Genomic DNA, 15935 nt, shown 5'->3' on the forward strand with positions numbered 1-15935 from the left:
ATCACCTCCAGCCCTTTTTGCACGCGGACAGCCCGACCGCCGTCCCGCGCTCGCGGGCGTCCCCGTCGAGGCACCTGCCTACCGCAGGCTGGGGTACCTGAGGAAGAGGAGGGCTCTTCCTCTTGGATAGAGCCGTAAAGGGCATCGCGAGGAAGAGGAGGGCCACGGGGAAGCGATAGAGAAAGGTGCCTGCTGCCCCGCGGCACCAGCACCCGGCAGCCCTGGGAACGGTAAAGGCAGCGCCGGGGCGGAGGAAGGCTCCCAGCAAGGGTGTGTGTAAGGAGGAAGCTCTTAAATAAAAAATCAAAATCACGCTGCAGGAGCTCCCCCCGCCCCATCCCTTCGAGGGAGGCTGCAAAGGGTGAGGGCAGAGCCGGGGAGGAAGAAAATGACCTGGAGCAGGTGAGGGACAAACCGGACCATGACGAGGAGCGATGGCAGGGCCATCGGCGTGAGGGACCCGGCGCTGGGGCGCAAGCTCCCGTGTCAGACCCCGAGCGAAATTTTTCAGCCGAGTTTGCGTGAAGTCAGACTGGAGGTTGCTAAAACGCTCTTCTGGCCTTCAAATAATCCAGAGGGGAGGAATAAAAAGTCACGGTGCCTACTGAACAGGAGGGAGGAACTCAGATGCCGCAAGTTTTCCCAGACTCCGTCATGTTTGTGCAAAAATTCATCCAGAAAACGCTCTATTTAATGCACTCCCTGCTGCACATTGATGCTTTCCACTGCAAATCCCATTTCTATGCAGGAAGAGGCCTGGTTTCCATCCAGAAATTATGCTGCTCACGAGGAGGGAGAAGAAAAAAGGCGGTGGGGGGGAGAACTATCCTTGGGCATTTTCAAACTCCTGGTCTGAAGTCCATTTTTTTGCATCCAAATCAGAGGCAAGCATGACCCGAGGCCGGCTCCATCTCGCAGCCACCGCCAGAGCCTGTCTCGGCACTTTCAAACAACCTTCCTGATTTTATTTCTGCACAGCTCGGCTCCATCTCGCACGGATTCAACATCTCCTGGTTTCCCCGGGCACCCGGCACCCCCGCAGCAGCCTCGGCACCCGCACGGAGCAAACCGCAGCCCCGAAGACAAACACGGCTCCCGACAGCCCTGACATCTCTGCTTAGAGCAGCGACTGGAATAACCCGAGCGATTTTCTCCAGCGCTTTCTTAAAAGCTGGGAAGCGGCATGCTCAGCAAAGAGGCTGGGCTGTCCTGGGGTCTTGCACTGGGAATGGTGACGGGTGGCCACATCACCCGCAGAGGGGATCGCGAAGGTGTATTTAACATTTTGGGTGCTTGAGAAGAGAGCAAGGCTCGGCAGAGAGGCACGGAGCATCCCTCCAGCCGGGGGAAGTGTTACCCCATGCCAAAGCCAAAAGATTGCCAGGGTCCCCCGTGCTCCTTCTCCCTGTGACCTGGATGAGCCACATTCAGCCGCCACGTCCTCTTCCCGGGGAGAGCATCCCCCTCCAGCACCCTTCGCCAGGGAGTCCAGGAGGGTGACGGTTCACCCAGCGCACCCACAGCTGCGGATGCAGCAAGAGCTTTTCCCCTCCGTTCCCGGCGGGATGGCAACGCACCTCCGCGGTTTCAGCATCCCTCTGGACCGCTGCCAGGCCGGCAACACGGGAACGTGATCTGGTCCCACAGCATCACTTCGGTGTCACCCGCGGCATTCCCAGGTCATGCCGATCCATCCAGGCTCCCGAGCCCTGTGCATCCCCAGAGCTCAGCCCTTACCAGACGGCACACCGGGACACAGCATCTTCCCAGATCCGGGCAGCACATCCCCACTTTTTGGATAGGGACAGAGCCATGGAAGGACGAAGTGAATCGAGGTGATCCGTACCTCCCGAATCCCTGCTCATCCCTGGCAGTAGGCATTGCTTCCTCCTGAGAACAGCGAGATCCCCAGACAAGCCCAGCTTCAGGGGGCAATGACACCCAAGAGCAGCACGCGGGTGGCTGCTGATGCTCTGGGCCACAAGCAGCCGTGCTGCAGTAGCCAAGGAAGCCACCGGCACCTTCCCGCTGACATGGGACAGACAGCACCATGCAAATCTGGGGAATTATTACCATTAAGGTGGTGTTAAGATACATCCTCATTGCAAAGCACGCTTGAAAAACTGTGTGTTTTTTCCTCCCTCCACCCCTCTTAAAAATAATCGTCGTTCTTCAAAATATTAGTTTATGATTCACCAGTTGCAAGCTGTAACGCCCCGCACCTCGCCCAGGCCAGCGGCTCCCGGCTGCCAAGTCCCAGGGACCCTCCGAGCACCCGCGGGTGCCGGGGCAGAAAGGGGCTCGAGGTACCCAGTGCCTGGCCGGCTCCCGACGTGCCCCCCTGCCCGGGGAGGACTCACTGGTGGGAACCTCAGCAAGGCACCCCAGCAGCAGCAACCTGCTTTCTTTAGCGGGGAAGAACCCAGAAACCCCCAGCCCACGGCACGGCGGAGCTGCGGGCTCTCGCGTTGGGGTCTCAGGTGAGGGTGCCCACGTGGGAAGCTTTGGCACGAGCCCCACCGCAGCTGCGCCACGGCTCCGGACTCCCCGCCGGCACCATTCCTCCGCAATCAGGTCACATCATCTTTCCGCATCTCCCGCTGAGACAGGGCCACAGACAACCCTCTCCCCGCTGTCCCCAAAGCGCATCTCCCCAGGCGGGAAGCGAGCGCTCCGTGATCACCGGCTGTAGGACACGGAGCCACCGGCTCCGTCACCGGCCACCCCAGGCGGGACACTAACCCAGGGGATGTCCCCCTTCCTCCCCGGACCAAAAATCATCCCATCGTGGTGAGGGAAGGCAACGACACCAGGATATAGCATCGGGCAAGACACGAAGTGGATAAAGTCCAGGTCACCGACTCCCCCAGGGACCCGACCCAGCTCCCTGTCTGGTCCACGAGCCCCCGGTACCTGCCCACGCCGGCAGCCCCGGCCCCGCGCCCCCAGCCAGCCCCAACGCAGACCACGGCTCCTGCCCGCTGCCAGGAATTTTAAAACACCAATTATTGTTTTAAACCTCCGGCTAAAACCAGCGACTCGCCGCTTGTTCCCAGCCCCAGGGCGATTCCCAGAGCATTTGTATCTGCAACAGCGAGGACCAGCGGAGATCTCCGCTGCGGTCGGCAAGGACCAATCCTGCAGTGAAAGGAGATGCACGTCCCCTCTGAGGGCAGAGGACAGGGGTCTGTCCCTCCGTCCCTCTCCCAGGCAGACGGGCACAGCCGCCGTCTCCTCCCGCAGCAGCCCAAACCTACAGCTGGAAATTCAGCGGCACCGACGCTCCCCGCTGCGGCATCCACTGCTCCGGGATGGCAGGGACACAACTGACCAGATGGCACCGACCCTCCCCAAAGCCAGCATCAATCCCCAAACGAGCCCCCTCGCCTCTTCCACTTCATCTCATTGCATTTCCAAATGGACTGGCCTTTTCATCAGAGAGTATTTTAAAACCACCAGCTCTATAACCCAGGGGGAAATCGCTCCAGCACTGCTTTTGCCCAGTCGCGAGACCAGCGATGCCAGTATCGGCACTGGTGCAATACGTGCGTGGTGCGGGAACAAGGTGGCATTTGATCTGCAGATGGGGCTGCTCCGACAGCCCCGAAGTTTGACCCAGATTCAGAGCCGTGGCTCCACTTCCCAGGGAAAATGACATTTGTTCAAGGCTCGAGCCCGCCGGCATCAAGGGAAAGACTTCAAGGGATTTTGAAACAGGCCCTAAAAGTACACTCTGCCACGCTAGGTATAAATAAAAACCTGGTTTAAAAGGGGAAGCATGACTAACCCAAATAGAGCTGTGGTGAGCAGGGAACGACCCCGATCTGCCGGCCGCATTCGGTGAGCCCCGAGCATCCTTCAGGGCAGGCAGAGACACATTAAGAGAAGACGGGCTGGTCCCTGCAGCACCGAACGTCGCTGCCAGGGCGAGCAGAGGAGCCAGGGAAACTCAGACCCAAATTTCAGCACAAATCTTCTGCCTATCGCTACGGCTAAAGAGGGATGAAACGAACCTCGTGTCGTGCCACAGGAGCGGAGCTCGGCCAGAAATCCCTTACCGGGGTTTCTCCAGCACTCTCTGCACCTCCACCCCTCACTGGGATGGATTTTAGGACATTTTCCTTTACTTGTTTCTCTTGAAAGCACATTGACTGGGCATCTCCCCTTTCCAACACGCACAACAAACCCCAGATTTGGGGAGATTTTCCCCAAGACTGCATAGATGCCTCCGCAGGCTGGACAAGCTCCCGAGGGGCACTCGGGGGCTGGCACTCACTCGCCCACCCTGCACACAGCAGCGATGCCCTGATGCCCCCATGTCCCTGCCCCAGCCAGAAACCCTGCACAGAGGGACCAGAAAGTGAAAAAAGCACATCAAGGCCTCCCTGCACCCAGTGCGTGTCAGGAACCTTTTCTGTCACCGCTTGCGATTCCCCCCAACCCTCCCGAGCAATCCCGCGGGACTCCATCAGCCGGGTGCAATGTGGAAAAACACAGCAAGAACCCCCCGCTGATGTAACGCAGGATCTGCCGGAGTTTTGCAGACACTCGAGAAGCCAGTGCTCGATCTTGATCACCCCCCAGGAGGTGACCGAACCCAGCTCCGAGGACAGAGGGGACCCTGCGCCCCAAGCCCCGGCACCCCCCCACGCAGGCAGCTTCGGAGCCTTTCCCAGGGCACTTTGCTCCGCGTGCTTTCGGTGCTTTCACCCCCATCCATCGGGGTCTGCTGCGGAAACCAGTACAGCTCTGACCCCACTCAGGTTTGCAGGGGTGCAGGATCCGGCCCCGTGCACCCCAGCCTGCCCGTTCTTCTCCTTCGCCTGCTTCTCACCTCGCACCTGCACGCAGGAGGAACGGCTCCGCTGTCGAACACAAGCAGCCCCCGACAAACCCAGCACCCCCAGTGCCACGGCGGGTCGGAGGGAGCACGGCACGAGTGCCCCGGACTGCGGGTGCCAAGAGGCTGAGACAAATTGGGAGCGATGGGACCCACAGCAGCACCCTCCTCCTCCTTCCCCCAGCCCCAGATTTATCCGCACAGTGGGGGACAAGCGCCCCTCTTCTTTTCCAAATGAGAAATCACGTCGATTTTGAGGTTTTAATTTATGAACGGCGAACATTCGTGCCAGGCGGAGCGGTCGCAGCCTGGCTCCCCAAACCCCACTCCTGGCAGAGCCGAAGCCGAGCGTGGGGCACGGCAGCGCGAGAAGGACATGGGGAGGGGGAGACCCTCCCCTGCCCATAAACCAAACCACATCCCACAGGGACCCCGCTGCAGAAATGCAGAATAAAAATGCCACCGCTCTGGTTGGGAAGGGACTTCACTGCAGGGCAAGCAGGTTGGGAGTAAAAGGGGAAAGCGTAAATACTTTGGAAACAACCCCAGAGAAGGGCAAAGCTGGAGGTGGCGTTTTACCCCCACCCGAATCCATCTCAGCAAAATAAGGTTTTTTTCGCAGCTAGGCCCGGCACAACACGTTTTCAAAATCCACATTTCCTGCCACAAAAGTTATGGGACACTTTCCCCCCCACCCCGCTTTTATTTTCTCTCCTTCTTCTGTTTTTTAATAAGCCCAATGACACCACATTTGTATTCCAGATCCAAGTTACCCTGCGCTCCAGGGAATTTCCCTCCCACTGTCAGGTCTAGCTGCATCCAGGAGGGATCGGCCGGGTGGGCTTTATACTCTGGAGGAAGGACCCAGCCTGCTGGGTGACGGCCACCCGCTGGGAAAACCTTCTTGGTGGCAAAAAAGCATCTCACTGCCTCCTCCTGCCCCTCCTGGTTGGAAGCCGGGACAGGGATGCGGGGCCACAGGATGCTCAGCAGAGCTGGCCCCTTGCTGGATGCATGGAGCTTCCCTGGGAGAAGGGGGGAGATACCCAAGAAAAAAAAAAAAATCAAAAAAAAATCACAGGTTGTTAAGGGGCATTTTGGTTTTGTTCAAGGGATGGCGATCCCGCGCTGCTTCCACACTGTGCTTAGGAATGGCGAGTTTTGGGGTGCGCTTCTCCAGCCAGAGAAGCTCAAAAGCCAGCGCAGCCCTCGCAAAAGGGCTCCCGGTGCCGCGCAGCTCCGTGGCAAGGCGGCTGCCAGGACACAGCCCAAGAAGTGTCCCCCAGAAGGGACCCGGCACCGTATGGGAAGCCCCAGGCCGCGGGAGAGGGTTTCTCCCTCCCCAGTACAAGGTCTCTGCCCACCACTCCTGCCCAAAGCCTGGTCCAGTTCAGCCAAAAACTCCCGACGCTCAACAAGAAACTTCATCTCTGTCAGTTATGCCTCGCCTGAAGTTGTCCCCGCAGCCCAGGGTGGCTCCTCCGACACCCTCGTGACCACCCCGAGCCCCAAACAGCCCAAACAGGGCCTTTTGCACCTCTCCCCCTGCCCCGGGAGGCAGCCAGACGTCCCCTGCCATCCCGGCCAGGCGTTTCCATCCCCCGGGAGCTGCGGACGAAGCCATCGGGCAAGCCGGGAGCCGAGGCACCCCCGAAGCTCGACGTCCCAGTGGGGTCTGGGGACAGTCCCGCAGCCGGGAGCATCCTCCCAGTAGCCCCCAGAACGGTGCGGCCAAAGGAAAATCACCCACGGCAGAGACCCCACGCCGCCGCGGCCAACCCCACCGACGTGCCGTGATCCCGGCACGTGACGGGTGACACCCAACCGAGCCGTGAGCCCAGCGCGAGCTCCGGCACACGAGCGAGCCACCCCCGGGCCAAAAAACACCGGCAGAAAGTCACTGGGCAAACCCGTTCCCATTAACGGGCCGCGAGGGACAACTTGCAGGCAGGGAACCAAAGCCGAGGGACCACCATCCTTCGCTCACGAGCACAAGTTCTGGCCTTATATTTTGCATTAAGCGACCTACCTCGAGCCTTCCTCCGCTGTCCCTCTTTCCTAAGGTTGAAAATGTCTTTTACCAAGCCCACGACAGCTTCTCCTAACTCGTCCCCTTCCAGATCTCGCTACAGGCGAACAAATAAAGAACAATCCCCGGCTCGCAGATCCACAATCAGCAGGCAAAAAGAAAATCACTCACCTAAAATCTACAGTTTGTGGAATAAACCAAGACTCGGAGGAAGCAAGTGAACGGCCAGAGGGTCTGGGCTCAGGGCTTTGATGGCTCCTGGCCCCCGAGGTGGCTCGGCAGCGCGATGCTCAGCTAGCCCTGCCCAAGCGCTCGCTGCCCCGGACGGCACCGCTGGTGTTTTATGCCTTTATCAGCCACGGCACAGTTAAATCCCACTAGATAAACCCAGCTCCGCCAGAGACCTGGCAAAGGTGTGTTGAAATAAGTTGTTTCAACACCGCCCGCTCCAGGCGAGCGGCTCATCCCGGCCGATGCCGGTCGTGGCCCCGTGTTTAAACGGGAGCATCGGTGCCTGAGCAAAACCCGCTGCGGGGCCGGCATCTCCCCGAGCCTCGGGAGCTGCCGAACAGCCCGCACTACGCACACAGAGCACGTACCCATCACATGGGGGTCTTCCTTCTCCTCCCTGGGGGGCTGTAGCTCCCTGCCAGCCCCACAGCCCAGCCGGGACCAGTCCGGCATTTCCCAGCCCCATCCGCGGTTTCCCGGCTGGCTGGTGCCAGCTCCCCACTGAAGCCGGTCACGTGGAGGTGGTTTGCCATGAGGCAGAATGAACAGCTTCCAAATCACCTCCAAATCGGGGCCCTCCACGGGATTTTTTTCCTCCTCTAGTACCTTAAAAAGGAATTTATTTTTTTTTTCGCACCTTTCCTTGGCTTTGAAAGTCATCTTCCCCCAAAAAGTTTTATTAGCGCACCTTTGACTCCCGATAAACACACCCAGGAGCCCCCAGCAGAGTTGGGACCAGGTGAATTTTCCTCCCACAGCCACCCTCCACTCCTTATTCTGCTAAAAAAGCAGCACATTTTTGCTGCTCATCTAGACCCGGTGACAGCGGCGCAGGAGAAGGCTTTCCACCAGAACGCACCGCAAAACACTTTTTGCCAACTTGCCAGGGCACAAGAACCAGGCGGCAAGTGTCGCCTGGGGCCAGCGAACGCCAACACCAGCTCGCTTTACTCGAGCTAACTGCTCTGCAGAGCAGATTGCAAATACAGGCTTTTTTTTTTTTTCCCTTTAAAAAAAAAAAAAAAAAAAGAAAAAAAAAAAGAGAGAGAGGATCCCGACTCCCCGTGCCAAGTGCTTCGCGCACGCAGGGCTCGTCTGCCTGGGTATCCAGGTACCGTTACAGCCAGCCCCGTGCCCACGTCTGTGCTGCCGGCACAAGGCATCGTAATCCCTTAATGACTTCCCTCCAGCTCCATCCCCAGATCTAATCTCTCCTCCAGCAGGATCTTTATAAAATAAAACGTGGCGGGCGGACGGGTTGCATTTTCCTCCGCAGCATCGCGCTGCCGACCTCCGAAGGGAGCAGCTCTCCTTCTCTGCTGCTTCTGCCTCTTAATTCTTCCCTTTCCCCGATGCCGTTCCACTTGCAAACACGTTTTTGTCACGGGCAGTCTCGTTACCAGCAACATGTTTTATCATAGAGACTTGCCTATGTGATTGCCAAAAGGGGTTTAAATTAGGAAAAGTTCGGAAAAAAACAACTCTCGAGCAGCGTCTTCGCTGTGTTTTATACAACAAACACTTGCAGCGGCGGGGGGGGGGGGGGAAATTAGGAAGTTTTTCAAGCTGTGCCCAGCCCCATCTTGATCTACAAGTTATATTTGACTTTAAAAGGTGCAGCACAGCGAGCAGGGGGAGGGGGAAGGTTTTGCAAGATGATAAAATGGGTGCGAGTCCTTCCCCACGCCGCTCTCCCATCAGTTGGCAGAGGAGCGAGCTTCACCGGCCAAAGCCCCGCGGCTGCTCGGAGGGGCGAGCAGGGCCAGCCCCGCGGGGTCGAAAGCCGGACGGCAACTCACTGCAAAACTGATGTCACGGCCCCTGGGTTTCATTTCAAGCGAGCAGCTACCCCTGCGTCTCTCTCAGGCGCGCCGGGGGTCCCCAGAAGCGGCGCACGGAGGATTTTTACATCTTCCGAGGCAAACACATGGGTTTCCAAGCTCCGAGTGCATTTGCAGTTTTATTTCCCACCTTTTTCCTCCCCTCTCCCGCTAGCACAGAGCTCGTCCCTCCGTGGGGAGGATGCCCACAGCGCATCCCTCCCAGGGCAGGACGGACCCCCCCCCCCCAAGCCGGGTTTGCGAGGTGCCCCCCCACCCCACGTAACCCCCACGGCCGCGCCGGAGGAGCTGGAAATCAAAGAGGACGGGACAGGAAATTTCAAGTTTCCCCTTCCAGAAGTGGCAGGTGACACCGAGGCGACGGCAGGGTCATTTCGGGAGCCCCGGTGCAGGGCAGAGGATAAACCCGGGACGGCCCCCGCTGAGGAGGTGGGACCCCCCCACACACACCCGGGGAGACGCCGGGGTGCGAACAACGGGGAACATCCCCACGAGACCTCCACAAACCACCTGCCAGCCACAACCCGCGGGCTCTCCCGTGCTTCAAAACCACCGCGGGGAAGGGGGACGAAGGCGGAAAACCACCCCGGCTCTCCCTTCCATAAATAAGAGAATTCCCCTAAATACTTCGGGCCACCAAACCCCACTCCGCAGTGGGAAAAGCGACGCAAGGAGCCATAAACGTGTATTACTTTTAAAGGAGCAAAAGAAAAGCCGGGGAGCTCTGGGCTCTCCCGCCTTTCTCCGGTTGGAAGAATGAGCCCCGTCCCTGGCTGGGGGCACGGCTCGCCCCCCACTTTGCTTCTACAAAAGCAAACCCAGCACCGCACCTCTCCTCCTCCGGCCTCGCTCCCCCCTTCCACCCTCCTCACAGGACCAACAAGAAAAGAGGAAAGGGGGGGAGGAAAAAAAAAAAAAAATAAAAGAAGAGAAAAACCTGAAAGCCAGAGCCTTGCCACCCCCCTTTCCCCCAGCCCCACAGCAAGACACAAACATCAGCAGACTCAAAGCATCCCCCTCTCCAGCGGCAGAAAAGAAAAGCTCCCGGGCTCTCCGGGCAGCAACTTCACAACTGAGTGCACTCGCATTCCTGCCGGGTTATTAGGAGAGAAAGGGCGAGGGCCCGGAGTAGATATTTTAGTGTCACTTGATTTTATACATTGCACAGATTTATTTTTTTTTTTATTTCTTTTTCAACGCGCCCTGCTCTTCCCTTTCCAAAAGGAGACGTAAAACCTACAGTCACCCGTCTTTCAGGGAAGCAACTGGGGCTGGACACAGCATTTACAGATATTTTTTATATTTTTTTTTTTCGGGTCTGAGTATCAGCCCCCTCCCCGCCTCCCCCCAGCAGCAACTTTAATCCATTTTATTTCATTTCGCTCTGTTTGCTCAGCCTTCTGCCCCCCCCTCCCCAGCACGCCGAGTCCCAACCCTCCCCTCGCCCCGGCGTTCTCCATCGCCTCCTCCTTCCCCAAACCGGCGAGCGGGGGGCACCCATCGCTCCCCCCGGCCCCGCTGGGCGACGCATCCCCGGGGTGCGCAGGTTAAGGAGCTGGGGGGATTCTCCAAGGCCGATCCCGTTCTCCCGCACTTTTTCCCTCCCAACCGAGTCCAACTTCGCGCGACGGGGCCGGTTTCTCGCAGCGGTTTGGCTTTTATCACGGGAGCGATGCTCGGAGCGGCGGCATCTCCATCCCCACGCCAAACACCCCAGCAGAAGGAGCTTGGGATGGGGTGGTGGTGGGGGAACCCCACAACAAAAAAAAAAACAACCCTCAAGAACTAGTAAATTAAAATGAAAAAAAAGAAAACCAAACAGGTAGCATCTCAAAACAAGGGCTCCTGACCACTACTGGAAGCGGAGGGAGCGGGAGGGCTCGGGAAAGCTCTTCCCCGCCTCGCCCCCAGCCCCGGCACCACAAAGGGCAGAAGAAAAGGCAGGAGCCGGAGCCACGGAGGGCTTCACAGCCCTGACAAAAGCTCCCCAGCTTGGCACTGGAAATTTTGTCCCTTCTCCCCCATGTATACCCCCCTTCCCAGTTTGATTTAAGCAACCTGGAAGGGGGGGGGGGGGGGGGAGAGAGACAAAAAACAAAACAAAAAAAAAAAAGGAAAGAAAAAGGGGGGCAATGGGTAATTTTTCCAAATCTGATTATTTTCTCTGTCCACCCACCCCTGGGGGCTTGTTGGATTTTTTTTTTTGATGGACTTTAAGGTGGAGTGGAAATTTAAAAAAATAAACAATAATAAACTAAGAGTTAGATTTCACAAGAGCCCGAGACTTCGCTACATTTAATTGAGAATACGGGGAGGCATGAAAGGGAACACGTCCATGCAAACACACAAGGACCAGGGTCACACCGCCTGTACAAGACACATGTTGGGTTGATTTAACATCAAATGCCTGTTCTCCAGCATAACACATTTCTCGTGTAAATTTTTAACACACAAGAAGAAATTTGTAAAAGTAAATCCTACCTCTGGTTTGGGTTAAAAACAACCCAAGCTTTTAATACAGAAACTAATAACATTTTTATTGTATGCCCCACAGCTTTACAATGCTTGCGGAAAAGTGAGGTCTTAATCCGATGCTAACTTGGTTCTGAGTGTGGTAAAAGGCAAATCTCTGGGTATCGCGGTCTCCCAGCAAGACCGATGGGGATGGAAGAACTGCCTGAAGCCGACGAGCGATCCCGGGGAGGAATTCAGACACAAATTCCTCTAGGACTATATTAAGAAGAGCAAAAGAAAAAAAAAAAAATCCCAGCGCAAGTTTTCAAAGCGGGCAGTTCCCGACCACTACTCCGAGCAAAGTGGAGTTTGCAGATGCCTGTGAATTATTCCTGGTTCCCCCCCCCCCCATTTTTCATTTGTATTAAAAAGTGCACAGGAGGGGAGAGAGGGAAAGAGACAGCCCTTTGCTTATTTTTTTTTTTTAAAAGGGGAAAGAAAAAAAGAAAAAGAATCACTCCCAAATGGAAAAAGAAAAACCAATTACACTCCACTTGTTCTCTCCTATACACACCTTCAAAACGCGCCTGCCAACTCAAAACAGATTTCCTACCACCAAAAGAAATATTCAGAGCAATCTGCTGCTAACACAGCACTTTCTGAAGTGCCTTTCTTTTTTAGCGGGAGAGAGGGGGAGAGGGGAGAAGAGACAGAGGCGCGTTTGTTTATCACGCGGACGAGGAAGAGGGATCAGGGAAGAATAGAAATATCTGAACTTTGCCAGTGCCGGGGCTGGGAGAGCATCTCGCAACGAAGGCGGACACCAGGGTGGGAACGGGATGAAAGAGGCTGATCCGGGGCTCCCAGCGACCCGCCGCCAGCTTCGTTAAACAATATTTGCCCGGGAATTTCTGAACTCCCAGAAGACAACAGCTCCGTAATAAAAACTCTTTCCAAACACATTATTATTGCTGATATTATTAGTAGCCGCTGCCGGCAGGGTCCCAGCCAGCCCGCCGAGACCTCCCGCAGGCAGCGGGCATCGCGTCGAGGTTATAAAGACCCCCCCCAAACCCTTGGAAAAAAAAAAAACCACCCCAACCTCGCTCCCCTTTCGAACAAAGACACACCAAAGCCTCTCAAACTTTGCAACCGGGTGAAACGCAGGCACGGGCGAAAACGCGGGGCAGGGCTTCGCTTCGCAGCCGCCTGCCGTAACCACCGCCTTTCCCCCCCTCCTCCGGAATCCAAACCTGCGGGAATTTCTCGGGAATATTCTCCAGCTCCATCCGAAGCCGTGCATTTGTCCTCCTCTCCCCTCACCTTGCAGTTTGGGTTATTATTTTAGAGACCGCGAAGGATTTCCCAGGGCGCTTGCTGGAGCGACGGCCGGTCTGGCTGCAGGTTGACGGGGACGGCGGCGGTTGCTTCTCCCACCAATTTCAAAACTTGGGGCTGACTTACTTATCGATCTCAAAGGAGGCGATCGCACCCGCTGGGCCGCTCCTCGGCACGGAGCGGCGGGGCTGAGTTAAAATGCAACGGTGGGGAGGGGAAGGAGGGGAAAAAAAAAAAAAAAAAAAACAAAAACCAAAAAAAAACCCCAACCACCCACCCAAGCCCCCCCTAAGAAGCCGGAATTAAAACAAAACTGCAGGAGAGAAAAGAAAGACGGGGGGGGGGGGGGGGGGAATGGGAAGCACCAACAAAGGCAGCCCAGGGGCGGCCGGCAGGGCAGGGACTGGTGTGTGTGTCCCCCCCCTCCGGCTAAAACCCGCCCGGTGCGAAGCCCCCCCCCCCCGTCCTGGGGGTGCGGGACCCCGAGGCGGAGGCAGGTCCGGATCCGGCCCCGGCAGCGGGGCTCTCCCGGCGGCAGCGCAAGTTTCCCGGTGCCCGACGCCCTCCCCCGGGGGGGGGGGGGGTTGCCGTGTCCCCCCCACTTCCCTCCTCCACCGGCCAGCGAAACGCCTCGCGTGGGTGGATGGGAGGGAGGGGGGGGGGGGGAAGCGGCGGAGACCCCCGCACCGAGCCGGGGACACAGCGAGGACCCCCCCGCACCGGGACACCCCCCCGGACCCCTCTCCCACCCCCCCCCCCGGCTCACCGAGCCCCCGGCCCCGCTCCCTTTGTCCGGGCGCCGCAACAAACTTCCGAGCGCGCCGCGGCCGAGCGTGCGGGGGGGGACACACACGACACAGGGACCCGCCGCGCTCCCGAGTGGTAGTGGGGGGGGGGATACACCACGACCCCCCCACCCGCCCCACACCTGCCGGTGCTTGGGGGCGGAGGGGGGCATCCCGAAATCCCCCCCCTCCACCCGCAGCAGCTGGGGCGGGGGCACCGCGCACCCCCCGTGGGGAGGAGGGGGGGGGGGGGGGGACGGGACTCCCGTGGCGGGGACACGCACGGACCCTCCCGCCCGGTCCCGCTCCGCTCTCACCCACCTGGTCCCGCCGAACAGCCGGGGGGTTCCGCGACGGGCATGCGGCCGCGCCGCCTCTCACCCGGGTCCCGTTTCCCCCCCCCCTCCCCACTCCTCCTCCTCCTCCTCCTCCTCCTCCCCCTCTCCGCACCTTCCCCAAACTTCGACGGGGCGGCCGCGGCGGGGCTGCGAGCTTAGGAACGGCACGGCATGGCGAGTAAGCGGTGGAGGGTTGGGGGGGGGGGGGGGGGTGGTGGTGAGACGGGGAAAGAAACGGGACGGGCTCCCCGGGCACCGGCGCCGCCGCCGCCCCTGACGCCCCGCTGCGGCTGCTGGGCGGCGCCGGGCCGTGCGGAGCGCGGGCAGCCCCGGGGCCGGGCCGGGGCCGTGCGCGCCGCGCTCAGGTCCGGCTCGGCGCGGCGGCGGCGGCGGCAGCGCGGGCGCGGCGGCGCGGGGCGGGCGCCGGCCGCCCTACCATAGTTCCTCTAAAGCAGGTGCAGCCGCTTTCCCCGCCCGTGTGTGTGTCCCCCCCCTCTTCCTCCTCTCCTCCTCCTCTGCACCCCCCCTGCCCGCCCCCCCTCTTTTTTTTTTTTTTTTTTTGGGGGGGGGGGCTATCCCCACCCCCTGCACCCTCACCCCTGGGCGATGTGCCCCGGTCTCTTCCCCTTTGCGTTTTGCTCATTAACGGCCGCGCTAATTGGTTTTTTTTCCTGCTGCGTTTGGTCGTGTTCTCCCCCCGGGCGCAGCGATGCCCTGGGGCTGGGTGGGTGGGGGGAGTTTGCGGGAGGGAAACTGAGGCACGGGGGAGCGGGCGGCTGCGGAGCGCTGGGGGACGCGCGCCCAGCCGCCCCCTCCTCTCCACCCACAAGGTGCGCGGGGCAGAGCCGGGACGGAGTCGCTGACCCCATTTTACAGATGGGAACGGCAAGGCGCTGAGCTGGTGACCCCAGCGGCGCCCAGCCCGGCTCTGTTACACCCCGACACCCCCATCCCGCCGGCAGGGAGGGGGTCCGCAGAGCCCGCATCAGGGTGCCGGACCCAAACCACCACCTGGACGCTGAACCCAACCATCTCCTGGATGGAGGCCCCAAACCTCCACGAGGATGCTGGACCCAAACCAGTACCTGGGTGCTGAACCCAAACCAGTACCCGGGTGCTGGGACCCCCTCTGAGCAGGATGGGGAGACGCAGCCGGCTGCGGAGGAGGGCTCGGCGCCCCGGCCTCGCCGCTGAGGCTGGCTCGGAGCAGCAGTTCGGGAGGTGACGTTCCCATCTGCTGCAGGGATCTGCACAGGTTAGGGATGGATGGTCCAAATCTCACGTGGAAGGAGTGAAATAAAGTTTTGCGCAAAGTGTCGAAGCCAGTATGTTTCAATAGCACCAAAGTGTGACTGCTCTACGTTCTCCCTTTTTTTACCTCAAAAGTAGCTTTTTTGAAATTTCTGTTTTATGGACAGATAAAATAGTTTTAAAAGGTGAAATTGGAATGGAAAGTATTTCAACCCACTTGGATTTTTTTTCCCTAGAATTTAATTTTTTACAGGAAAACTTTTTTTTAAAAAATAATCTATTCTTGAATGAAAAGTCTGTCCCTGGGCATTCCTGTGCGATGGAAAAGCTGGTTCCCCTCAGCTACAAGCTCTGGTGACCCCAGCAAAGATCCCAGCAAACCCATCGCTTTTGCTCCCCCCCAAAAATCATCCCTCGAGGGGAGGACAGGGCCGGCCGCGAGCACTGCGTGACCGGCTCCTAGGCTGCGCCTAGCCTTAAACCCAGGTCTTAACCCGAGCCTTTCGGAGGCCTGGGATTTTCCGGAGGGCTCGGCTTGTTTTCAGGCAGCTCTGGGGCTCCCATCGGATGAGCGTTTGCTGCACACCCACTTCTGCAGAATCGGGTCCCGGTGGCAGGAGCCTGACTTTCTTGGAAGAGGCCCCCCAGGACCCGTTTCTCGGAAGCACGCCGCACCGGCCCCATGCTGCTGCGGGCAGGGGAAGGCTCCGCTTCCTGCCAATGCGCTTTCCTTCGAGGAGGGACAGCTTTCCCCTCTTTTTCAGCTGAAAAAAAACCAGATGAAAAAAACTCTAGCCAGCCCTCTCCGTGCTCCCTGGCTTCGGCGAC

The 15935-nt window shown here is 58.8% G+C and overlaps 1 protein-coding gene across 4 annotated transcripts in view; it reads right to left on the reverse strand.

Moving 5' to 3' along the window:
* The window catches only part of FOXP4 (forkhead box P4), a 63444-nt gene extending 49065 nt beyond the window's left edge, over positions 1–14379 (reverse strand). For 2 of the 4 annotated variants that reach the window (XM_075055006.1, XM_075055003.1), the window contains exon 1: positions 13969–14379. The gene's annotated coding sequence lies outside the window, so the exon portion shown is untranslated. Of the gene's footprint in view, positions 1–12718; positions 12738–13839; positions 13910–13968 lie in introns of those variants that run through there. The other 2 variants (XM_075055004.1, XM_075055005.1) reach the window with 2 other exon arrangements.
* Between the last annotated feature and the right edge of the window lie 1556 nt (positions 14380–15935).

This window comes from Buteo buteo, chromosome 23 (assembly GCF_964188355.1).
Source record: "Buteo buteo chromosome 23, bButBut1.hap1.1, whole genome shotgun sequence".
Taxonomy (NCBI): domain Eukaryota; kingdom Metazoa; phylum Chordata; class Aves; order Accipitriformes; family Accipitridae; genus Buteo; species Buteo buteo.